The 27,127-nt window shown below is 36.8% G+C and overlaps 2 pseudogenes; both read right to left on the reverse strand.

The window, feature by feature from the left end:
• Positions 1-638: 638 nt before the first annotated feature.
• Positions 639-14,801, reverse strand: LOC133289539 (probable methyltransferase PMT11; annotated as a pseudogene).
• Positions 14,802-17,086: 2,285 nt separating this feature from the next.
• On the reverse strand, positions 17,087-25,390 carry LOC133289540 (ATP-dependent Clp protease proteolytic subunit 6, chloroplastic-like; annotated as a pseudogene).
• Between the last annotated feature and the right edge of the window lie 1,737 nt (positions 25,391-27,127).

A 27,127-nucleotide genomic window follows, 5' to 3' on the forward strand; every position in this document is an offset into this window, starting at 1 on the left:
ACAAGAAATATCGAGTTCGTAATATTTGAACTAAATTGTAAAGAACCTTGGGATACACCACTCCAAAAATTAGTTCAAATGGTGGGAGTGTCCAAGGCCTTATAAACTCCACATTAGTTGCTCATATAACTAATGTGGGACTACATATCTCAACAAAACTTTAGTTTTTGGGTTGAATTGGTTCTTTACATGGTATCAGAGCCTCGTGTCCCGGGTTCGATACTCACCGTCTCCCACTTTCTCTTGTGGAATTTCTTTATTCGCACAGGTAGGTGTGCCTGTGCATTGTCCACTCTTCAAGCTCAATGAGCTCTCGTGTGAGAGGGCGTGTTGAGATATATAGTCCCACATTAGTTGTATGAACAACTAATGGGGCCTTTGTAAGGCTTTGGGTACTCTCACCTTTTGAGCTAGCTTTTGGGGTGATGTATCACAAGATTCTTTACATGAACATTAATGAACAATATAGAAGATGCTCGACCTACAACTTAGTAATGTGCAAATAAATTGAATTTTAGAGACTAACAAGCTCTTGCGACCTGATGTGAAGAATCAATAAGCAAATGCTTCCTACAATCACTGCCGGAAGTGATATTTACACTGGCATCGTCCTATACTTTGTCAAAATGAGTGTGGTTCTATATTCTATTGTAGGGATCAAAAACCAAAAAAGTGTGTGTTTGGCGCCGTAGGTGCTTATGACAAACCAAGATCCTATAGCTTGCATAAGGACCCTCAGAAGTATCTCGCAAAGTGACTAGCCAGCCCATGGCCTTGCTAATCTCTACAAGCTCATCCACGATGGCAAGAGAATCACGGATGTATGCCCGTCCACCAGGTCTTGGTATCCGATCCATCTCAACCATAATTGATGAGACATTGCACCTGATACAGACAAATCCAACATATTCTAAAGAATCACCGTAAAAGCTCTCCCAACATATACAACTAAAAACACAGAAAAACTTTTCCGGCATTTTATTTGCAATGAGCGTTGATGAAGTCATAACACATGCTCTAAATGAACAACGAAATAAGATAATTACAAATAGAAGTTATTTCTAGATGGATAATATTGACTTGTAGAATCCTAAGGCGTATAAGTTAGAATTTAATGACATTAGTATACGCTTATTTCAGTATATCGTTAAGGCAAATAACGATGAGTAACATATTGGATATCCAAACTTTCTGGATACCCACTTAGGCTTAGCAAGATTGAGCTCCATAACACTAAGCCCACAATCTAGAACCTTATAGAGGATATCCATGGCAAGCCATAGAAGCTCACCACTGGGACATTCTCTTTCCTTACACTGCTCCTGTACACTAAGAGTGGGCAGTATGGCTTGATGAGACAGCTCATGGAACTGACCAGTTGGCTCTCCCATGCAGGAGAGGGCTCTCCTCTCTAAATACCCCCCTCACACATGGAGGGGGGATCTTCTCTTCTACTCTCTACCTATGTTGTTACTCTGCCCCTCTGCAGAACCATCTTGGCCACACACTGTCAAATAAACTAAGACTTCTAAAATGCAATTCTTGTATATTAATTTACCTCAATAGAGGAGTATATTTATACACCAGTAACCAACTACTTCCTATTTTTCAGCTCCTATTATCAGATAGACTAGTAGTCAAAAATAACAAAAATAATCCCTACAAACAAGCTATACAGTTTCAACAACTTAAACAACTAAAGAATGATTTAAATTTTAGAATCTTCCGTTCAACACTCCCCCTCGAGTTGGTGCATGTATGTCAATCACGCCCAACTTGTTGATTGCTGCTTCGAATGCCTTCCCAGACACTGCCTTTGTCAAGACATCTGCTAACTGCTCTTCGGACTTTACATGTGGGACACAAATAATTTTCTGGTCTAATTTTTCTTTAATAAAATGTCTATCCACTTCAACATGTTTGGTCCTATCATGTTGGACAGGATTATGGACAATTTCTATGGCTGCCTTGTTGTCACAATGAAGGGTCATTGGATGCTCATGATTGATCTTCAAGTCTTCCAGCACTCTTTTAACCCATATCAATTCACATACTCCATGTGCCATTCCTCTAAATTATGCTTCAGCACTGGACCTTGCTACCACCTTTTGTTTCTTGCTTTTCCAAGTTACTAAATTCCCCCCTACAAATGTAAAGTACCCTGAGGTAGACTGTCTACTAGATTTGTCCCCTGCCCAGTCAGAGTCTGTATACCCTTCAATGGTGTAATTATTTCCTTTTGAGAACAGTAAGCCTTTACCTGGTGACCCTTTGAGATATCTCAAGATTCTATAAACCGCATTCATATGATCTTCACTGGGAGCATGCATGAATCTACTGACTACACTTACTGCATAAGCAATATCCGGTCTTGTATGTGACAAATAAATTAGTCTTCCCACCAATCTCTGATATTTGTTGATATCTGTTTCAATTTGATCCGGATACACTCCTAGTGTATGATTCATCTCAATTGGCGTATCAACTGGTTTGCAAGCAAGCATGCCAGTTTCAGCCAGCAAATCTAAAGTGTATTTCTTTTGTGATAAGGAAATTCCTTTGTTGGATCTAGCAAATTCAATTCCAAGGAAGTACTTCAGATGACCAAGGTCTTTCATTTCAAATTCAGTCTTAAGATATTGCTCTAATAAATTCATTTCACATTCATCATCTCCTGTTAGAATCATATCATCAACATATACTATTAAGACTGTCACTTTCTTCTCTTTGTGTTTGATGAACATAGTGTGATCTGAGTTACTTTGAGTGTATCCAAACCTCCTCATTGCCATAGTGAACCTTCCAAACCATGCCCTGGGTGATTGCTTAAGGCCATACAATGCCTTTTTTAGTTTGCAAACTTTGTTATTTTCTGGCAGATTTCCTTTAATTCCAGGTGGTATGTCCATGTAAACCTCCTCTTCTAAATCTCCATTCAAGAATGCGTTCTTCACATCAAACTGTTTCAAGGGCCAATCTCTGTTGACTGCAATAGAAAGTAAGATCCGGATTGTGTTTAACTTAGCTACCGGTGCAAAAGTTTCTTGGTAGTCAATCCCATATTTTTGAGTGAACCCCTTAGCAACCAACCGAGCTTTATACTTGTATATACTCGCATCTGCTCTTTATTTGATTGTAAACACCCATTTACATCCTATGGTTTTCTTTCCCGGTGGTAGATGCACAAGCTCCCATGTGGAATTTTTTTGTAATGCTTCCATCTCCACATTCATTGCTTCTTTCCATTTTGGGTTGTCCAAAGCCTCCTGCACACAGTTAGGAATAGATATACTGGACAACAAATCAGTAGTCAAGGCATATGATTCGGATAATCTATGGGTAGACACATAATTATTTATGGGATATCTCACTTTAGACCTGGGGTCAGGTTCATAAAGGGTTTTTGGGATGCCCTTGGTGCTTCTTTGTGATTTTCTGGGTTGAGGATTAGAAGGGGATGCAGATGCAGATATATCTGTAGGAGCAGAGTTAGGAATTACCTCTGTATGTGAGTTAATTTGTGGTTCAGAAACCTCCACAGATGAATCCTCGGTTATAGGTATTTGTGTTGGTGATGTAACCACTTGTGATGTGTCTGATGCTGCATCATGAACAATAGGCAGTGTAGATTCGGTTGCTGGTTCAGCAGGGGCAACAAGTTCAGCAGGTGAGATATAGGAGAAAAACTCTTCTTCTCCATGATTATGCATATGTTTCTCCCCCTGAGAAGAAGAGGGAGACACTCCCCCTGAGTAGTAAGGGGTAGATTCCCTAAAAGAGACTTCCAAGGTGACATAAAGCTTATGGTTAACTGGATCAAAACATCGATACCCTTTTTGGGTGTCAGAATAGCCCACAAAAATACACCTCTTTGCACATGGATCCAATTTATTTCTTAAAGGCTTAGGGATATGCACATAGACACTACAACCAAACACACGTGGCTCAAGATTTGAAAGATGAGGGCTGGAAAAAAAAGATTGAAGTTTCTGGTAAGGTGTTTGGAAGTCTAAAACACTAGAAGGAGTTCTGTTTATTAAATAAGCTGCAGAGGTAACAGCCTCCCCCCAGTATGACCGAGGGACATTCATATCAAATAGAGAAGCCCTGACAACCTCCAATAAGTGTCTATTTTTCCGCTCAGCTATCCCATTTTGTTGGGGTGTGTATGGGCAGGAAGTTTGATGCCGAATCCCATTAGTTTGGAGGAAGGAGAGGAAAGAGGAGTTCAGATATTCAGTGCCATTATCGGATTGAAGAGTTTGAATGGATGTGTGATATTGTGTGTGAACCATGTTGTAAAATTTTTGGAAGGCAGGAAATACTTCATTTTTGTGATTTAAAAGAGCTACCCAAGTCATACGGGTACATTCGTCAATGAAAGACACATAATAAAGAGATTTAGAGAAAGAAGGAACTTGGGCAGGGCCCCATAAATCAGAATGCACAACTTGAAAAGGAACAACACTTTTATTTATACTTGGAAAAAAAGAAATGCGGTGGCTCTTGGCCAGTTCACAGATGTTGCATTGGAGCACATCTTTATTGAAAGCAGTAAACAAACTGGGAAACAACTTCCTAAGATAATTAAAAGAAAGATGACCTAGACGCCTATGCCATAGCCAGATAGAAGCTTCAGCCTGCTGCGAAGTAGTTGTAGCAGAAACACATTCCAATTGTTGTCCACCTTGCGGAGTAGCTTCAAGCACATAGAGCTGACCTTGTTTAACACCATAACCAAGTATCATCTTTGTGGAGATGTCCTGAAATACACAGAAAGTTGGCCAAAAAGTGACTGTGCAATTTAAGGTAGCAGTAATTTTACTCACAAATAACAGATTAAATTCGAGGGAAGGAACAATGAGGACAGAATCAAGAGATGGGTTATTGGATAAAAAAATGGAACCTTGACCAGTGATGGGGGAGGTACCACCATTAGCCGTGGAGATCACAGATTGCGAGGAGGGGCCAATATTGGTGAGCTGACTGGAATCTCGAACCATATGATCTGAGGCTCCTGTGTCTATAATCCAGTTGGATTTCCCAGAAAGTGTGGAGAGGGCTTGTGGCTTACCCAAGATGCTGGCGGAAGCAACATTTGCAGTGGGAATGAGTGCATCAGATCCTCGCCCAAGTGTCTTTTTTCTGGGACGCTTGGAGAAATCCCACCAATCGGGGTAGCCAACCAATTCATAACAACGTTGTTGAGAGTGGCCCTTCTCACCACAATGAGAGCACAGATAAGAAGGTTTCTCTGGTTTGTTGCGATGAGAAGGAGCATGAGGTCCTGGGCGAGAATTGGTGGTTAGAGCAGAACTCTCAGGGGATTTATGGTGCCCCATGGTGAGGCGTTGCTGAGCCTCTCTTCGTACGCATGCGTAGGTGCCTTCAAGATCCAATTTTGGATCCTTGCGCAAAATTTCCCCTCTAACCTGATCGAAGTCAGAATCTAATCCACTCAAAAAAATATGGACTCGAAGGCGAGTCATTGCAGAGTGCAAATGAAGAACACCATCAACCGTGTTTGTCTGGGCATGGAGGCGGTGATCAATTTCCTGGAATATGGACAGAATTTCATTGTAATACGTGGACAGAGGGCGACCCATTTGCTTCGTGTGAAAGGAGCGTTGGTTAAGCTCGAAGAGACATGTTTCGTCCGAATCGTCGTAGAACGTTCGCTTAGCCGCATCCCAAATATCCTTTGCAGTGTCGAGACGAAGAAAGCGCTGCATGAAAGGAGGGCTCATAGAATCAATGAGCCAGGCCTTCACCTTCTTGTTGTCAGTAACCCAAGTAGCATAGCCTGGGTCATCAGGAGGCGGTTTGGGAGTTTCACCGGTAAGGAAGCCACCCTTATTGCGGGCACCAATGCGCATATCCAGCAGTTGGGACCAGAGATGGTAATTGGTTTCATCGAGAATTATGGTGACAGGGAGGGAAGAGTTATCCTGTTGAAGAATGATATTCTGAGAAGAGAAGGAGGGTACCGGCGTGGAAGAAGGTGGGGTAGGAGGGATTTCGTCTTCGTGTTCCATTGAGAAAGGGGATTAGGGATTTAGGAGGGTGAATTTGGGGAAAGTGAGAAGGATACAGACACGTGGATGAGAAGAAGAAATATGGGGCGTACGCGTGGAAAAGGAAAGTGACGTGATGGAGAGAAGGAAATAAAGAAGAAAGAAAATTGGGTGGGTGGTGGGAAAAAAATTGTGATCAATATGATACACAAGGAACAGGATCAGAACACTGCTCTTGATACCATGTCAAATAAACTAAGACTTCTAAAATGCAATTCTTGTATATTAATTTACCTCAATAGAGGAGTATATTTATACACCAGTAACCAACTACTTCCTATTTTTCAGCTCCTATTATCAGATAGACTAGTAGTCAAAAATAACAAAAATAATCCCTACAAACAAGCTATACAGTTTCAACAACTTAAACAACTAAAGAATGATTTAAATTTTAGAATCTTCCGTTCAACACACACACTCCCTCTTGATGCACAATACATGGGAAGCCTCTGTAGTGCTTTGATCTCTGTTATTGTCACTATGAGCACCCCTATATTAACATACTTCACCTTCTATGGGACACATCTATGTACCACCAATAGTACATTGGCGCCGTTTGTGGGAACCGGTAAACTATGATTCCACCTTCTCTACAAAGAGCTATCCAAAGATAAAAATCTCTATTTTCCACCTCTGAGAAATGGTTTTATACGTAGAGTTTCTCTTTTAGTTACTCAGCTATTAAACCCAGATCTACCAAAAGATCTCCAGCAGCAAGTCCACATCTTGAAGAACCAGAAGTCAACAATGTTCAATAACCAGTGAAGAGCCCCAAAGCAACAGTAGCCACTTCGAAGTATTTACAGAAGCAACCAGCCAAGAAGAGAACAACCAACCAAGAAAGAGCAACTGACCAGAATCAAAACAACAAATCAGAATGTCAGAACCAGATCCACAAAAAGAATAAAATCAGAAAAGAAGAACTAGCCAGAATAGAAAGATTAGAATACTAGAAAAGAAAAGCCAACCAGAAAAGAACCAATCAGAAACAGAGCAGAAACCAGCCAAGGAGATACTGATCGACCAATAACTGACCAGGACTCTTTGGCGTTCACACACCCTTTCTGGCGTCCACACGTTTCATTCATACCGATCGGTCATCAATTCTTCGTCATGCAAAGATGCACGCTTCCTTCGTTCTGACCGGTCATCAATTCTCAGCTCGCGCACTTCGCCAGAAAGAAGATTCAATATCTTCCAAAAGGAAGAGATATCAAGCCAAGCGTGGACCGACGGGTACTGCTGAGATTCCCTCGCCCATGACTGTATGGACTAAAGGATGCTATCAAATAATGATTAAAGGATAACACGAGGGAATCTCATCCCAATGATTGACCGCCCAACATATAACTTGTGGATCTGCACCCCCCTGTCGACTCCAGAGTTTCCCAACCACGTACCGACCAATGAATGCACACTTGGTAGGTAGATAAGAAAATCGACCTTCAAGCTTCAAGACAAAATCCGCCCAACCAAATCCAGTCGGCCGCAACTTTCATCCTTCACACCCCCTCTGCGGGTGAAACTTGGCGATGAGTTCGAAACTGATCAGATCACCAACCTCCCATTGCATGCACTCTCCACCCTGGTCAAGACTTCTCACCAAACAGTTGCTACCAAATGAGTGGTTAGATGCAGCCCCGTCGTGACCCACCGTTAAACCCATCCACCAACCTCAACTTGACCAAAGAAGCTGACCAGTGTACACTAACCGACCAGAATGGGCCCACCAGCAACCTTCTTTTTTGGCGTTCACTTACCCTCCTTGGCGTTCAAGAATGGGCATGTCGTCTTCAGCTTTACCAGTCGTCTTCTTGCCGGTCGTCTCTCAGACCAGGTCGCTTATTAGAAAATGTGATCGCCCATCGTCCCTCTAACTAGTACACCAAACTAGTCGATCAAAATGCCAAACCCGCAAATCAGAATACTACTCATAGCTGACCAGGTCTTCAACCAGTCGATAGAGCTACGTCGCCAGCCACTTGCCCGCCAACAAAGCAACACAAAACAGACGTTATCAAAGCCTAGTCGGGAGGAAAACATGCGAGAAAATAGATCAGCCAGCCAACCTCCTCTGAAGCTCAGATTTCGACCCCCCGAACCAAGCACCTTCACGCCCAACACCGTCGCCATGGAACCGTTCCTGAACTTCATAAACAAAATGTTGAGCTCGTTCACTTAGCTGATCGGAAGATCAGTCACACCAACCGGTCGATCCAATAGAAGGATGCCTATTTTTCTTAGAGGTACCATACCCGGTCGGTTACCTCAACCCGGTTAGACCAAGTGTCAATTCCACCTTAAACAGTCGGTTATTACAAGCGGCATTGAGGTAAGTCAAATTCTCGTGGACAGAACCGATCCATGAGGACACATAAGTATCTGAACCAACTATAATCAACTCCATCAATCCCGGAATAACAACCTGTGGCCGGTCATCTTTCCACCTTCTTCAACTTATTATCGGTCGACATCCACGCCCCAAAGAAATAGTTGACTGCACGTCCCAGGGAACCAGAAGTGAAACAAGATGAACAAGCACCAAGCATGAGCACAACAACGCCAACTCGCTTTACGGTCGCCAGACAGGCATCAAGGTAGTGGTTTCCATGCCAAACGAACTCCTCTCTTCCGCCACCGCTGACCAGCCATTCACCTACACATGGGTACAAGCCTTCTCCGGTCAACAGTCAAGCTCTTATCTTCTATACCAACTTATCTCTAGGCACAACAAATCAACAAACCCAATGAGAAGCTTCCAGTCAGAAGCAACGTCCAACTACTAAGCTTGAAAATGAGCTTGATATGCAACTGGAGGAAAACGACAATTTGGTAGTGAAGAGAGCTATCGAGGGATGCGTTTGAGTAGTCGTGTCAATAGTGCCTACAAATGAATGAGCCACTTGAAGTTTAGTCTTAAAATTCACGCAAAGCAAAAGCTGACTCTTCAAAGTTACAATCAACAACTTCTCGAGGTGTTCACTATTCACACTATATAATCGCACGAGATTATACAAGAGTTTCTTTAGAATGAATAAGATTATATCATTTCACGTGGGCCCACCACGCACCAAGACAAAATTCACAATTCATGCCATAATTAATTTGTGGGGCCCATGAAGACAATTATCAAGAAAAAAGCATTAAAGACATTACCTAGGGCTATTTTGTTTACGGGGAGCACGTGAAGTCTAGCATTGGAAAGGCAAAATGATAACAAAGAAAGATTTATAATTCCAAATTTCAACCAAGTTTCTTGTGGGGCCATCATGTAGTAAAGTATGTCAAAGTGGATCGGTTAGTGTCTCAGCCACTTAAGCTTGAAATCCACAAAGACTAAAGGCAAAAATTCAATTTCTCGTGGGCCCACCACTCTCCAAACCAAAGTTCACATGTCAAGTCACACTACATTTCCTCGTTGGGTCCACATCAGAGTCCTAAAACTAAGCAAACATGGAAGAAAGCTATTAACGTGGAGCCCGCCACTTACCAAAAGTAAAATTGGCAATTCAAACCTTCAATTAATTTCTTTGTGGGCTCGCCATCTTCAAAAGCAAACATAATATAAAGTCACCAACGTGGAAGGTCAGCAACAAAGATACACCGACCAAAACCAAATTCTTCACTCTCCGCACAGGATCCAGGATGCTTAGATGATCGATGTCCACATTGATAGGAAGACCAGCCTTCTGCGCTGCCCTTCCGCCCGCCCAACAGGAAGACCAGCCTCCCATGCTGCCCTTCCGCCCTTCTATTAGGGTGACCAGCCCTCTGCGCTGCCCATCCGCCCTCCCAACAAGATGACTAGCCCTATGCGGTGCTCATCCGCCCTTCTAACAAGACGACCAACATTCATCAACATACTAAAAGTTGTCTAACCAACATCTACACACTAAAGTGTCCAGTGAGACTCACACGGTTAGGTTTTATTTTCAACACCTAACAATAACTTCTCTTCACTAGCACATATATGTTTCTCTCCAACCACATCATTATAAATTTCATATGATTATAAATTTCATATCAGTTGCTTAAACAATTAACGAAGGTCGGGATGGTTCTCACCCCTGGTATACAATGAAGACCGGTAGCCCGGGACAAAAATGTATCCCTATATTTGAAGACCAGTAGCCCAGGACAAAAATGTCATACAACAAAGTCCTGGATGATGCTTTTCCATCCAGGAAAATAAAGTCCGAGATGTGCCACCCTTCGGCAAAACAAAGTCCTGGTTGATGCTTTTCCACCCAGGCACATTTTTATTTAAATGTTATTACATTTTAGCTATTACAGGTCATGATCATAGAGCAAATATCTGAGCAATCGGTCATCAAGGACCCAAGTCACTGGGCATTATTTATCATATATTCACGCCACTAACAATGTTCATTTCTTGGAACATACTGTCATCTCCAGGCTACTTGATTCAACATGGGCTTGTCAGCTTATTCTCGCAATCAAATTATTGTTGCTTCAACAACATTTGAAGGCTTTCCTCAATAATAAGGCGCATCTTTGAAGACAACAAAATTCAACACAATTGCAAGCCAGAATAGAAGAGTCTCTTCAAGCATCGCCGACCACACAATTCACACTTAAAGACAGCAAATAAACAACTCATGAAGGCCGACGTAATACCGATCGGTTACATTGTATCCTGCTTGGAACACTGCACACTACGGGTAACCGACCTAAGCTGCCATACATCTTGGAACCCTGACTCCGCAAGCTACCAAGCTGGAGGGCTTCTGTTCTGGATACCCACTTAGGCCTAGCAAGACTGGGCCCCATATCACTAAGCCCACAATTTAGAACCTTCTAGAGGGCACCCATGGCAAGCCATAGAGGCTCACCACTCGGATATTCCCTTTCCCTGCTCTGCTGCCCTGTACACTGACAGTGGGTAGCATTCCATGTCTCAAGACAAGACATGGCTTGATGAGACAGCTCATGGAATTGACCAGTTGGCTCACCCATGCTGGAGAGGGCTCTCCTCTCTAAATACCCCCCTCACACATGGAGGGGGGTCTTATCTTCTCCTTTCTACCTATGTTGTTACTCTGCCCCTCTGCAGAGCCATCTTGGGCACACACACTCCCCCTTGATGCACAATACATGGGAAGCCTCTATAGTGTTTTGGTCTCTACCATTGTCACTATGAGCACCCCTATATTAACATATTTCACCTTCCATGAGACACATCTATATACCACCAGTAGTACACAAACCATTTTCTTTTATTGAGAGAAATGAAATATAGAGTAGTGAGAAATGGTTCCTAAGGGGAGAATAATTAAAAAAGAAAAAGAAAAAGGAATGAACAGAAATAAGAGGCTTAATTGTGTCAATCAATCTTACAGGTCAACCTGACATATTTTGAATGCAATACTTATTTTCATTTTTATCAACACAAATATAAAAGTAATTAACCGGCAAAAAAATAGAAGAGCTGACAAGTGGAGAAAATGGTACCTTTTCTTCTCAACTGAAAGCATATTTGCAGCGTGCAATAAATCATAGGTTCTCGGGTAGGTGTCAAATGGCTCACACATGAAATTACAAATCATAAATAGAGAAATATTAATACATGCTGACAACAGTGACAAGTTCACAAAATATTGGTACAAGATATTTAGTATGTGTTCAATATAATCTTAAGTAAGTTTAATACAATATCAGTCATGCATAACTCCAATCAGCCCACGGTCATATATAACAGGCAAGGTGTTTGGACCACTAACAGGAACAACATTCATAACCCAGCTGTCAAGATTCTGATCAATCAATGCAGCTGCAAATCTGCAAAATACTCGAATATATATACTAATCAGAAAATCCAAAATTCATAATTATAACAATAAAGAAAATAGGATAAAAACAATACCCTCCAAAACCAGCTCTAATGTCCATAACATTTCTTAATTTCAATGTCTTCCAGCTTAAAGAAGCTATGTAGTTAGCTATTATCATGTTCCAATATGTTGATTCTGCCTTAAAAAGCTCTTTTCTTGATATGGAAGCATCAAGGTTTATGCTTTGAAGCCTATCAGGTGGAGTTTGCAAACGAACAGGCCATCTGGTAACATTTGCTCCATATCCACTCTCAGGCAACGGAGAGATGCATGTTTTTAGATTAACATACCTAAACTAATCAAGCAAATGATGAAATCGTCAATAATGGACCTGATAATTTTAGTAAAACACTCTGATGCATGAAAAGCTATCATGAAGCTGGACCCAAATTGTTCAATTACTAAAAATAATTTAAGTTATCATTAAGTTATCATCAAGAACAAAATACCAAATATTGTCTGGGTCGTCTCTTGGGTCACACAGTGGAGGTTTAGTTCCTGCCTCATGGTTTAGATAGCAGCTATAATCAGAAGGTTTCTGCCATATTGCAACGTACCCATCTTTTTTCAAAAACTTCCAGCATAGACGAGTTGTAAGATTAAGCATCTCTGAAGATAACAACATCCAATGTTACACTCACCATAATGCAGACCGCATTCTTAGGAACACAGAGTTAGGGTAACCCTAATAAATTAGTAAATATTCAAGTAAATACAATACAAACAGCATAAATAACTGTCTAAGAAAGAAAATGGGAGCAGATGAACACGTGTTCAATCTAAATGGAAAGAAATTCGAATGATACCTTCCCATTGTTCTTCTAACACTTCCTCATGTTTATAAACTGGTTGGGCAGCCCAGACAAAGTACCCTCATGCCCTTAGCATTCTATTAACTTCAAGCAGCAAAATACCATCTTCATCACAAGTAAAAAAAAGGTATTAAAATTAATTCAAAGTGAGCAACTGAAATGCGAAGGGCACATTAAAATTTATCTTCACTAACACTATTTTGTCTGTAAGATTTCAAGCAATCAGAATTTAGCCCTACTCCCCCCTTATTTTATTTTCCCACTAACAACCCAAGCATGATATCAGGTTAAGATTGGTATCATATCTGCATCTACAGTTATTAGTTGTAATTCTTCCCAATAAGAACTACGAAGAATCTCATGGGGAAGAAATCAAGATCGAAGAAGAAAGATTCCAGTAATAAATAGAGACTAAAGGATCTTTGTTATGATTGTTATTTATTTTCACTTATCAGGAAGAAAAAAGTGCATATATGTAGATTTACAACATCTAAATACAGTCATTCATATCATGAAAACTAGAAGCTCAAAACAACTGGGAAAAATGAAGCGGGGGTGGAGTTAAGAATCGTTCGTAATGCAAATAATGACATTTACATAACAGTAGGAAGAAAACTGGTAATAAAAACATGCATTTTCACTGGTCAATTAGTTGTTATAGACCACACAAATTATACATGAGAAATTCATACCATCACGAGTCCAATTAATTCTACAGCGCAAACAATGTATCAAGTCAAAAGCTTGACTTGGATATAATAAACGTCTAGTTGCAAATGCAGCCACCATTGCTGGCACACCACGCTCAAGAGCAAACTGGATCTGATTCTCATGAATATCCTTGGGAGCCACGGACATGGTTACAACATTCCGTGACAATAAGTATGCACCAAAACTAGCTACACCGCAGCCAATATCAAGAGCAACTCTTATATGCTGACCAAATGTGATGTCAGGAACCATCTACACAAAGTCCATGTATAAACATCAAAATCGTAGAAGATGCACATATAGAGCCCAAAAAAGCCAAACCAATTAGTACATAATAAGTTAATAACCTCAGAAATATGGTCCAAGTATTTATCGGCTCCATGTATAAATTGGGTACCACCACCTAGAAACTTAAACTTATTTTTGTCTCTGAAAATCCAATTTTGACCCCCTTTATCTTCAACAAGACGATTGTGAGGAACATTATGGTACCACACCTACAAGAAAAAATAAATAAAACATAACATTGCTTTAAAAGGGGTCAATCTGGTGCTATAAAGCTCCGGCATGCAGGTCTAGGAATCTGTGACCAAATTCCCCTTCTTATTTTTTATCGCATTGCATAGAAAAAATAAAATAAAAAATGAAGAAATCCAAAACAAGTTTCGCAAGTTGAGTTCTTATTTCCCCATTAATTTATAAGCAATAGAAGCATTTGGAAAAACTACAAGGGAATACACCTCATCGCGGCTTCTGGGCCAGGGAATAGGGGCACGGTACCCTTTGGGCGGTGGAACCAAGCAATTGAATCGTTTTCCCTCCTCAGGACAATGCCGCTCGAACCTTTCCCCTCTCTCTGTTGATTCCAGCTTCTGAATCGCCTCTGCATTATCCAAACACGGTATATACTCGCTCATGGATCCGCGAGCACATCCCCAACTTCTTAATCGCGTATTTGGGAGCAGCAGACCCGAAATCTTCAATTTGGGTCTCGTTGACCCCCGTTCATCCTCCGTCACCGGGTCAAAATCCCTGACCTCGAAGTCGTCAGACATCGCGCCGTTATCGTTGAAGATCCCGAATATGTTGATCGGATCCTCCGGCGTTTTTTTGGATCAGGTCCGGTTGCGATCGATTAGTGCAGAGGCATTGAAGAATTGGTTGAAATTAGGGGATCTGGAGACCTTAGGGATTGTGGTTCTGGTTGTAGTGGTGGTGAAAAATATGAGCTGCTGGTACCGGTTGGACCAGTGTTTGCCGAGGTAGAAGAAAGTGACGGCGAAGACGATGAAACTGGACATCCTGAGAACGAGCGTGGCTCTGAGAAAATCTCCATTGATGGAGGCTTTCATGCTTCGATTCCGAGTCTGAGTTGAATGAATGGAGAAGAAGAAGCTTACGAGTGTGAGTGTGAGTGTGTACGTTGTGGTTTTCAGTTATAACAGAATCTATAACAGAATTTTGCTTAATCACGACATTAAGATAATTTAATATTTTGTCAGGGAAGGATATTGTAAGAACCAATTTATATTACTACCATGTTACTATCAATCAATCTCACTATCAATCAATCTCACTATCAATCAATCTCACTGTTAGATCAATTATGTTGATTCAACGGTTATATTTATTTTCATCTTTGTATGGTTATGATTCCCCATATTTAAAGTGAAAGCATTAAATATGGGAAATCATAACAATACAAAGGTGGAAACAAATATAAAGTGTTAAATTTGGGAAATCATGACCATACAAAGATGGAAATAAATATAAACGTTGGATCAACATAATCAATCTAATGGTAAGATTGATTGGTAGTAACATAGTAATAACACAACTTAATTGTTACAACATGCTTCCTCTATTTTCTTAATTATAATCTGATATAACTGTTGTTTCCTTTTATTTTGTTAAGCTTATTTGTTATGTCCATGAGTTTAAATCCAACTGCATAAAGATAATTTAAGCTTCTTCTTCTTCTTTTTCCCGTTCTTTCATAGTTTCACTACGCTGTTCATTTACCAAATCAACTTCCCAAGTAGCTAAGGACCCTAGCTTTGAGGATGTTCATGCCAAATGGCACAGTGGCTTTAGAAATTGAAAATGTAAATATGTGATACTCTTCCTAATATCAATTGCATGACTGATAAGGTATGCACAATGCACATGCGGATGGAAATTATAAATTGTATTATTTTGAGTGTATTTATAAAAAAAATTAAACATATTTGTCATCCTAAAGTATTAATTATAGAAAATAAAAATATAGAAAAATGCTAACAATTACAATAGTACAAGATGTGGTAATGGCAGTAACAATGTACAAATTAAATTAAATATAATAATTAGGGTAAGGTTATTCTTATAAACTTACAAATTATAATAAGTATGACTAGTCAGACTTTAATCAAGAGTGTACGATCGGACAAAAATAGTATAATTTGTAAACAAAAAATTTGTAAATATAACTTTCCCCTAATAATTATGCCTACATCAAACATTTTATGTGACTTTTCACACAAAACAAAATAAAAGCAAGAAAGTTTAAATTAAGTAAAATCCCGTCTCCGTGCAAGCTCAAAAAAATTAATAATATTAGGATAATTTATATTGAATTAAAATAAGTATGTTTAAGAATTAGCTTGACAGAAAAAAGAAAAATGTTACAAGAGAATGAGAGGTAATCAATAGATTTCTTTTAAAAGCTTATGTAAAGAGTTTTTTCTCACACCTAATTAATAACTCACCATTCAGAATATCATTCATTTGTGAAAAACCTTTGATATTAAGTAGTATTATTGCTCATTAACATATTTTGTAAGGCAAAACTGTTTGTAATTTTAAATGACATAAAATTATGTTATTTTTAATAAAATTATATCATTTTGATATGTTTTGTCATTTTCTCTTTTTATAAAATTAAGAAAGAAAAAGTGGAGGAGAGAGAATCTAAAAATACACAAAAACAACATAATTTTATTAACAATATTATAATTTTGTATCATTTAAAATAATAAATATATTATCCAATTTATAATCAAGAAATTAAATGAATTATCGGGACACATGCCCACTTTCACTACAAAAAAAGATGTATTTAGCCACATTAACAAATGTGGCTAAACTAAACAAAAAACGTAGCTAACTAAAACAACCACACTTTGCATGAATGTGGCTAATAATGGCGTTGCAATATTTCTGCCACACTTGTTGGTTAGTTTTGCCACATTCTGTTTGAGTGTGGTAGCATTGATTTAGCTACGATTATAACTAACTTTGGCACGGTTAAACCGTGGCTAAATTACTTTTAAAAAAAAAAAAAAATAACCATAATATAACACGATAACAAATTGATGCTCGATTATTGGATCAGGTATCATCAAAAGAAGGGTAAAAAATTGCATTTGATGACAACCAAAAGATGCAAACTATTAACAGTAGTCTATTAAATAATAACTCTATTTTTAGATGTAAATGAAGATTACTTTAAAAATTTAAGCACAATTTTTTGTCCACGTGAATCAAGATGCACCCACAAATAGCTTACTAGTTCAAGTATTGAACTCCATTTCAAACTTGAAAGTGCTACACCAAAAGAAAAAGAAGATGAATATTCAATAGTTATATTGGAAGAGAACTATAACATCACCAAGTTGATATGGTTAAACTTGACAGCAACATCCTGCAATTTAAAAAATAAATGAATTCAACAAAACAGAATTCAATCAAAAAAATCAGTAACTGTGTTAAGTACTAAACGGTTATGCAAAATTAGCTAACTGACTTAGTAAGAATCATTGCTTTCACAGTTCCTTGCACTTATAGTACATAATACATTATTTACCAGAAAACTACTATGAAAAGAAAATTCAAATAAGATCATGTAAAGAGGACATGGAAATGTTTCAGAAACTAAAGATTAAAAAAGTCAAACGCAAGCATGTCTCATATTGTCACTGAAGTCTTCCAACAGATTCAAATAATCGGGCCATCTTGTGAGATAGATCATGTAGAAAAACATGTTAAACTGAAGCAAACAAGGACAAGCAATTAAAGTGAAGGAACCATCAGCATCCATTGAGTTCACAATCCCCAATTAAAGTGTTGAATGGAAAACTCACAGTTTCTGACCATAAAGAATTGCTTGAACAGATGCATATTCAGGCCTGTCATCTTAATTTTATTAAAAGAACACAATATCAATAATGTAAGCAAATTCTTTCTTTAGAAATATAAATCTTACCCCAGACATACAATCATAAATTGCCAACACTGAATATGTGCTTCCACCTATTTATATACACCTACCAATAGAAGCAGCTCAATATAAATCCCACTTCATGACTTGACGAAAGTAAAATAACAATCACAAGACACAACAAACCAGTATATCTGCATCAATAGTAGCTAGAGTCACATGCTGCGATATAACTCTCTGAGCCACTTGTGCGTTAACTGGTTGTCCTATGAATATTATACGATTCCTGAACAAAATAGTTGAGAGATCAAGAGGTCCTCCAGGTGTCATCACTACTTGTGTTATTGGTGGATTTTCCTTCCTGGCTTCAATTGCACCATAACTGCATAATACAACAGAAATCACAAGTTCAAGTTCCTCAAGTGGCCACTCGTATCCTCTCATTAGGGGTGTTCGCGGTCTGGATTGGATCGGTTTTGGAAGGAAAAATCATCCGATCCAATCTCTTCGGTTTGATCATGTCATCATCCATTCGGTTTGAATTTTTTTTCAAATCTGATCCGATCCAATCCAATTTTTTCAGTTTGGATTGGATCGGTTTTCGGTTTTTTGAAAATCTTAAAATTTGTTTTATAGTTATTGTGCAAATAACATTTTTTTGTATAATAGGCTTTGTAAAAAAAAATTAAACAGAAAAGTAAATGATAATATAATTTTTTTTTTGGCAATGAGATATGAAGCTTTACACAAATAAATTTTTGTTGATGAGATGTGACTAGGTTTTTTCTTGGGTTTAGTTGATGGGTTAATAGGTCTTGGGTTTAAAAAAATTTGGGCTATGATGGGAGGAAAGACCCAAGTAAGTAGAGGGGAGTTAATATATTGGATCGGTTTGGATTGGATCGGTTTTCATCAACCCATCCAAAAACCGATCCAATCCAATTAAAATTTGCGGTTTTTATTCGGTTCTCGGTTTTTCGGTTTTCGGTTTATTCGGTTTTTGGTTTTTCGGTTCGGTTACTGCGGTTTGAATCGGTTTGGATCGGTTGATGAACACCCCTAACTCTCATGCAGCCTCAAATATTTACGCACGTGATACAGGTCATGACAGATAGACGTAACTGATTGAACTACTTGTAGTTTAGATTCTGGTAATAAGCTTAAAGTGGTTAGCCAGTTAGTTAGTTTCTCTTTCTTGTACCTTGCATCTGCTATATATTATTCTGGTATCTCTATATATATGAGAACCTGATGAAGTTCATTCATTATTCAATATTCAATCAAGAAATGAGTTTTCTTTACGTTTTTATTACTACAAGTAAATTGGAATATCAATTAGACATTTTTTTCCATTAGCTACTACTTTGCCAATTTTCCATAGTCTATCAGCTAAATAGATAGGTCACGGTGCTCATTGCCAATTTGCCATGCCATAGTCTATCAGCTGAATGCTACGGTAGTGTTTCACGATGCACTGCTTTATAACCTAATTCACCTTTATACATATACACTTACTTGTCCAGTAAAGAATTACAGACAAGTCAGGCCTTTAACAATACAAAATGGACAAAAATATGTATTCAAAGGCATGCTAACAAACAACCATATAATACATGAAGCACTTGAAAGAGGAAGGGAACAGAATTGTACCTTGTACTAGCATGATAGGTATTTTTCTCATCAAGCTTCAAAGGAAAGCAAAGGCTTTTACTAGATAACCCTGCGTTATACAAAATATACACATCAATATCATATCATAACATGCTTTAACGCAAAGTAGTCCGTATCCATAACTCATTGCCTTATATAATAATAAGCAAACAAAAAACCAATTATTTGTTAAAAGGATTTAATTTTGATCTAATAGTGGTGTAAAGAGTTTTAAATTATCAATGAACCATATGGTGCCTATTATTTAAGTACTTGTGCTGCAAGTGAGAAACCTTTTGTGGTGCTGATTTATGGTCAAAATTAAACTCTTGGTTAAATATCTGAAATTACGCAAGACGGTAACTTATCTCAGTATCTATTTGCAAGGTTAAACCTCAATTGAAGCTTCAGTAATTCAAATAAGGACAAATGATAGGGAAATAGTGTTGCTCGGCACAAACAGCAGGGCACAAATAAGGAGGAAAGTAGGAATACCATATCAATATTAGATACAAGTAGGAATATCATATTCCAAGGGAAGAACTTCAACCTACAAATGCAATGAAATTTAAGTAAATTCATCCCCTCCTTTTGAAAAAGCAGAGGATCCCCCAAAACTTATTAAGCATGTGAACAAAGGTTTTGACGTCACAAGAACAATTTTATTTTATTTTTGGATACAAGAAAGAACAGTTTTCATCATCCATAATGAACCAAATCAATTCCAACAAATGACAGAGACAAAAAAAATAGGAGGGAAGTTATAATATGTTTTAGGAGTAATGTTTTTTAATGACTAAAAATTAATTTTAAATTTATTAAATAATGTTTAAAATTTAATCTAATAGTTTACCATTTTTTTATTACTAAATGCCCAGTTGCATTTTAAATTTTAAATTATAACTAGTTTTGATTATTTTAAATTTAAGTTGTATAACTTTAACCTAAATACAGTTTATTTACATGCGCTATATTAAAATAAGCTCCACCTAAATATAGATAATTTATATGCACCATATTAAAATGCTCGCTACAACTATATACTACTATGTTATATTATTTGCTAATGTGACTTCTTTTGAAAATTTTCCTATTCATTTTATATCATGTCAAGTTTTTGTTTTAGTCATTCATAAGAGTTATTGAATATTAAAATGGAGAGAATATCTATATACTCCAAATTCCAGTGACCAAAAGGAATGATCGCCCCCATAATCATCTTTCTGCTCCATTAGCAATACATAGTGCACCATTAAATCATGTCTTTCAAACAAAATTTTAAGATAAAAAAAAAAATAGCTTAGAGAACTAAAGGAAGTGAATCATTGCATGCTGTGCTAATCGAATCCAATAACTCTAATATCAAGGAATTTCAAGACAACAACATGGCCCTACTCAAAGGTTAAAAATAGATCAAATACCAAAACATGATTCAACACATATGTTACTCATACAGAGACATTTAATCAAACAGGTTACATGCACTAATTATATGTTAGACTCAAACATAGATATTTAATCAAATAAGTGACATGCAACAACCTTAAATCGCAGCACAAAGATTAACACATTCACAAAGCTACTAGAGACGCACAAATATAAAGATAGAAGAGTCACCGCTAGAGAGTTTGGCATTTTTGGAAATCAAACTTGCTATGGAGAAAAAGCTTGATGCCCTACGGTGCATCGAATCTACAGAACAGAACGAGGAAGAAGGCCGTGAAGAAGTTATGATCCTAAGAGTTGAAGGATTGGAGTATTTGAAGGCCTAAAACAAACAAAAGTTTCAGCTGAGAGGTACGAAGCTAAAGCTTGGGTTTTTTTGATGAGTAAAGCATTTGCTTTTTTTTTTTCTGATTTTGACTAATTATTAATGGTTTTTAAAATAATTTTGCTATATTTTTAAACAACGCAGTAAAAGTTGGGGTATTTTGGTACATTACACTTGATTTCGTTTAATGTCGCTAAAAAAATGTGGCTCAACGCCGCATTTCTTATAGTGTTTGGGGCAGAACTCTTTCTTAGTCCCCAGACGACACAGATTAGGATAGGACCACAGATCCTAATGGACCAGCTCATGAATTGCCAAATCAAGCACATATAGACAAATGTTGACTTATTTTAAAAACATGATCAATTTAAAGAATTGATCATGTATTACTAACACGACGATGATAAAATAAAAAATAACACGACGATGATAAAATAAAAAATATTAATTAATAAAGACTTAATTAAAATTCAAAATATCCAAGTGATTTGCAACTTAATATAATGTATTTGTGATAAAAAAAATTAAATGTTGTGCTTGACATCAAGGTAATAAGAAAGATGCGTAACATGTACTTACAAAAGTTATTAAACTTATTCCGCGATTCAATCTTAACGCAACACATAAAAGTATATTGCTGCATTTTACCTTGTCATGTAGTATATTATTGAATTTATAACTATATTTTTCTTAAATCGATAGAGCATTTTATGGTTGAGAAGAAAAATATTTTTAATATATAATTTTTTTATTTAAAAAATTTAAATATTTAAAACGTATATGTTAAACTATTATGTCAAAAAAATTGGCCATTAATTTGTTAATGGTTATGTGACATTGCTCTTTAAAACATATAAGTCCAGTCGCATATTTTCAAGATAACTCTTCTGAGAAGTTGTAAGCTGAAACAGTGACCATTTTGTCATGTTTGGCTAAATTATTTATCAGACTGTTATGTCAACAGTAAAAATTCTCGGAATGCTACGCAGCGAATTATGTTTGTAAATAATACGCTACACAGTGTAGCGAATTATGCCATGTCAGGCTGCATAGTCAGCAAAAATGACACGTGTCAAGCAGGCAACAATACAAGCATAATTCGCTACACAGTGTAGCGAATTATTGTCTGTTTGACACGTGTCATTTTTGCAGTCTGACATGGCATAATTCGCTACATTATTTAGCAAATTATTTGCAAATATAATTTGCTGCACAGTGTAACGAATTATGCCATGTGACATTTTGGAAATTTTCACTGTTCACATAACAGTCTAATAAATAATTTACTGAAGTGTGACAAAATAGTCAATGTTCTCTCTAAACCTCTATTTTTATATAACATTGGAACAACAGTGTAAACATATGATAAGACATATAACGTATCCCAATGGCACAGAATGCAAAGCTGTTGGGCATCACCAACTTTGGACGACAGTGCTGACCGAAGCTGCTCCTGCGTGTAAAAACGACTTCCCATCTTACCTGCCTGCAACTAGTCATGCAGCATGCTGCATGAGGGATGTTTTCGGCATGACTCGCAATAAAGCTGATTATTTTATTCTCAGTATTTCAAGTCTGTCTTAGGTAGAAATACTTACCGTACACATTTATGTTTATCTTATTTTACATGATATAAATAACTTTTTTACTCATATAAAATAAGATTGAATCTCACCATTTTATTTTTTTTTTTTATTTGTGAGTCTCACTTTTACTTTTATTTTTACAACATAAAATATTTTTTTTCTTCAATATAATAAAAATATATCCCGACGTTAAAACGCGTAAATTCTCTTGAATGCAGACTCCCCCCTGTTGAATGCTTACTTTTTTTTTTCTGCTGAATGCTCGCTTTTGTATCTTGAATGATCACTGTCGAAAGAAAGATTCAATATGATTTTTATAGATTTTTCCTCCAAACCAATTATCTAAAAAATTACCAAATTTTTATATTGAATTTGTTTTCCGTTCCTATAAATGGCAATGAGATTCCATTTCCAGCTTTGCTAACAGAAGGGTTGCGAGTGACAGTGATTCCATTTCCGAGGCAAAATTTTTTTAACGCAACACATAAAGTACTGTTACTCAATATTACACTTATTTGTACTAGCTTTTTTTATTCTTATTCTTATTATTTTCTTTTTCTAATCTGTGTAGTATTTTTATCTTATTCTAATTTATTGGGATGAAGAGCTCAGAATTAGAAACTCTTTGTTGTGAGCTAATGGGTGCAGCCCAGTTGGTAACTTGACGTTGAGTTAGTGATATTGGATATGTGTTCGATTCCCGCTGAATGCATTCTTGGGGAGGGGCTGAACCTTTAGCCATCACTGTTCCCCCGCACTCCGGATTAGTCTCATAGCCGGCTCAAAGAGTCGAAGCTCGTGGAGATACCGGAGGGAGCCATCTCAAAGAGATAATTAGAGTTGGGTAACTCCAAAAAAAAAAGAAATTCTTTGTTGTAAAAAAGGAAGAGAATCTTGGAAAGAAGCAACAATACAGTTCATTATTCGAATTCGCATACAATTGCATGCATGAATAATCAGTGCGGTACAAAAGTGATTTTTCATTAATTTAGATTTTGGTTTTTATGGCATTTTTTTGGTTTGGTTCTCTATGTTTTTACTTGTTTTTTTTTTCTCTTACTATTAAGCATTAATTCTTATTCTTTTCAGTTATTTGAGTTTTAGTTCTTGTAGTTTACTTTCATTAAACGTAAATAGTTTTATTTTTCTGGAGGATTGGTTCATATAATTTGATTTATTATTATATTAATTCGTATAAGACCAAAACCTTAATGATATGAAATTATAAGGATTGAAATTAAAAAAATTATAAAAGACCAAAATCTGAAAACACAGTAACTATATAGGTCAAATCTATCTTTCTTAGACCAATAAATATTAAATATAAAGTGCATTTTAGGTGCATGAATTTGAATGAATTTTAGATTTTATTGTTTTTTAGTTTACAAGCTAAATCTAGCTCCACCTCCCACATGAGTTATTCTTCGGTGTCAATCAGTGGGCAATTCTACAAAAAAAAAATTTTATTAGTGATAAAATTTTATGAAATTTCGTCACAAATTTCTGCGTCGCAAGCAAATTTCGTCACAAATTCCTGCGTCGCAAGTTTATTTGTGACGAAATTTGATTAGTTACGTCAAAAATTGTCATTTAAGACAAAATTTATGACGAAATTTTTCGTCACAAATAAACTTTTTTCTTGTATATGATGCACGGTCACTGACACGAGACACGATGCGACACGACACGTCGACACGTTAATTCTAAAAAATGACATATTTTGACATGTTGGGACACGTTTTGATATTAAATAATATTTTTAATATATATAATGTAATTTATATTTAACACATATAACAGTCCATAATAAGTCATATAACCAATCAAATATTCAAATTTCATAACATAAATATAAAAAAAAAAATTGTACCTCGTTAATTTTTCATATCAAATTTCATAACAGAAAAAAATTGATTTATAAATAATTTTTTTTATTTTAGGTTAATAAAATAAAATTAAGACTAAAAAAAAAATGTGTCGAAATGTTGATCACGTGTGAAAAAAATTTGATTGCATGTCAAAAAAAGTGTCAGAATGTTGACCATGTGTCTCAAAATATTAATCGCGTGTCCATATTCGACACTTGTCAACACGTATTTTTTTCAAATAATGACACGTCCGAGTATCTGAGGTATTGGCAACTTAATAATTAATTGCTTCTGAAGTAAAAATTAAAAATTCATGTGGGTCAGTCTAATTTGTTCTTTGGGCCTAGTTTTGGTCTTGCACTTACATTTCAGACCATTCTCTTTTTTCAAGGGTTTCATAAATGGACATTAAACTCATATTTTGCTTTGATTAGGCGCTGCCCTACTATGCGCTATTCACGTGCTATCTTCGAGGTTATACTTATGGACACAATCACATACTGTCATGGTGCGAGAAAGTATTTACTGAAAACTAAGCATTTATTGAACATAAGTAACATTATATATTAGACTGCATGTGCATAAGATTGGATGGGTAGAACTGTAGAAGTATTTATTGAACATTTGAGCTTATCCTATATGGAACTCCTAAGTAACATTATACATTAATTCCATAAAGTAGCATATAAAAACTACATTAATTTCTTGTTTCTTTGTAAGCATTGAAACACCTTGTTGCATTCTGTAGCAAGGTTCAAGACTTTGGCCAAAGAAAAGTACCCATAGCAAACTCTCTTTTGTAGGCCAAATCACCATGTGTAGGCAACCCATATTCCTTGAGGAGCCGGTCAAGCTTCCACTCGGGCATGTCCTGGTAGTCTTTCTGAGTGTATCTCGGGTAGTGTAGAGGCATTTGAAAGAAGCTAAAGCCATCTTTTTTGGGGCTTTCCATCCCTCTCTTTTCTCAATATTAGCTATTCTTTCTTACACTGTTTGAAGTTTCTACTTGTGCTTCGCAAATTTTTAATGCTTTGAGGAAGAGATAATATATATATATAGAGTGTCATTAAGTTGATGCGAGGCTCTGTTGGCATGAAGTGTGTCACATGAATGGGTTGGTGTACCTTCTCTCACGCATTTAGTGGCTCCACTGCTTTATTTCATGCGTGCGCCCTGAGAAATTAATTAGCCCATAGTTGCATTTATCTAGTGAAGATTTCCTATACTCTCGTACAATTTAGGGTTGTGTTTCGTAATTTTAATGATTAGAATTAATATAATTTATATATCGGAATAATATTTCAGCAATTAATGCAAATAAATTATCTATATTTTCTTCCAAAACGACGTCGTTTTGGGATTGAAAAATTAAATAATTATAAGTATAAAGACTATACTAACTCTGAAACAAATTAAAATTATAAAAACACCATATTTTTCGTCTCAAACGACGTCGTATTAGGCTATCTGCAGATATCTTATCTGCAATGACTACAAAAAAAAGTGAACCCTTACATTTACATAAAAATTATATTTTATGTATTTTATATTTTTTGCTCTAGCATTTATATGTAAATAAATTATATAAATGGGGAGAAAGATAAAACCGACCAATATTATTATTGTTATAACAAAGTCAACTATTGAGACTTAACAAATTTATAATTCACTTGACCTACGATGGGGTGTCAATTCACTCTAAAGTTTGGGTTTTATAAAAGTTATATGGTAAGAAAAATAATTTTCTCATGTTATATAAATTCGTTTTTCATGTCTTAATTTTTTTTTTTACTTCAAAAAATACGAGTTTCACAAAATGTTATATGTATAGGAAAAGAAAAAATTCTTGTTGCATTTAGGCATAATTTTTATATTTTCGAATTACTTTTTGGTAAGGTGCTTTGTCATTGTCGCTAGAAATTAAGGATAATCATATGTCGGCTACATTATGCATGAGCGCAGGGCCCAAATGCATAACCCATTTCATATCATGCACAGTCACTACACCACCCAACCATTTGTTCCTCGCCACCGATCTCTCTTATCAAAGATACTGACCCCCACCATCCAATGATTGATGACGGAAACATCCAACGGTTCCAACTGAATGGGCCCCTGATACTTCAATATAAACCATGCTTCTAATGGTACAAAATGAGAGCAGATGTAAAGGGACCAATACCATGATTAACTGCGACGTCACGGAATCTATTCTTGATAAACGACGCTGAAATAGTTACACATCGCGCCTTATAATGGGTCCGACCACAGACAATTATTAGCAAGCCATTCCTAACTATACTCCGTTATCCAAATCGTAGGGCCCGGCCCGTACTATTATTAATGTGAGGCTTTTCGAGACACGTGATCATGGCTGGCCCTTTCACAATTACGACGCGTCTATGGAGGGCCCAATTTTGTAGCAAATGTAGTTTGCTTAAGGCCCAAATGTTAAAATTTGGAATTGTGCCACAAAAATTAAGTTGTTAGTTAAAGAGAGCGTTTGGTTGAGAAGAAATTTTTTGAATACTAAGAAAATATGATTACTAGGAAAATGGTTGGAAAATGAGTTTGGTAGGAAAATGTAAAAAAAGTTGTTTGGTTG

Source organism: Gastrolobium bilobum, unplaced genomic scaffold, assembly GCF_033153095.1.
Source record: "Gastrolobium bilobum isolate Gb01-03AN ecotype WA unplaced genomic scaffold, APGP_CSIRO_Gbil_v1 utg937, whole genome shotgun sequence".
In the NCBI taxonomy this organism is placed as follows: domain Eukaryota; kingdom Viridiplantae; phylum Streptophyta; class Magnoliopsida; order Fabales; family Fabaceae; genus Gastrolobium; species Gastrolobium bilobum.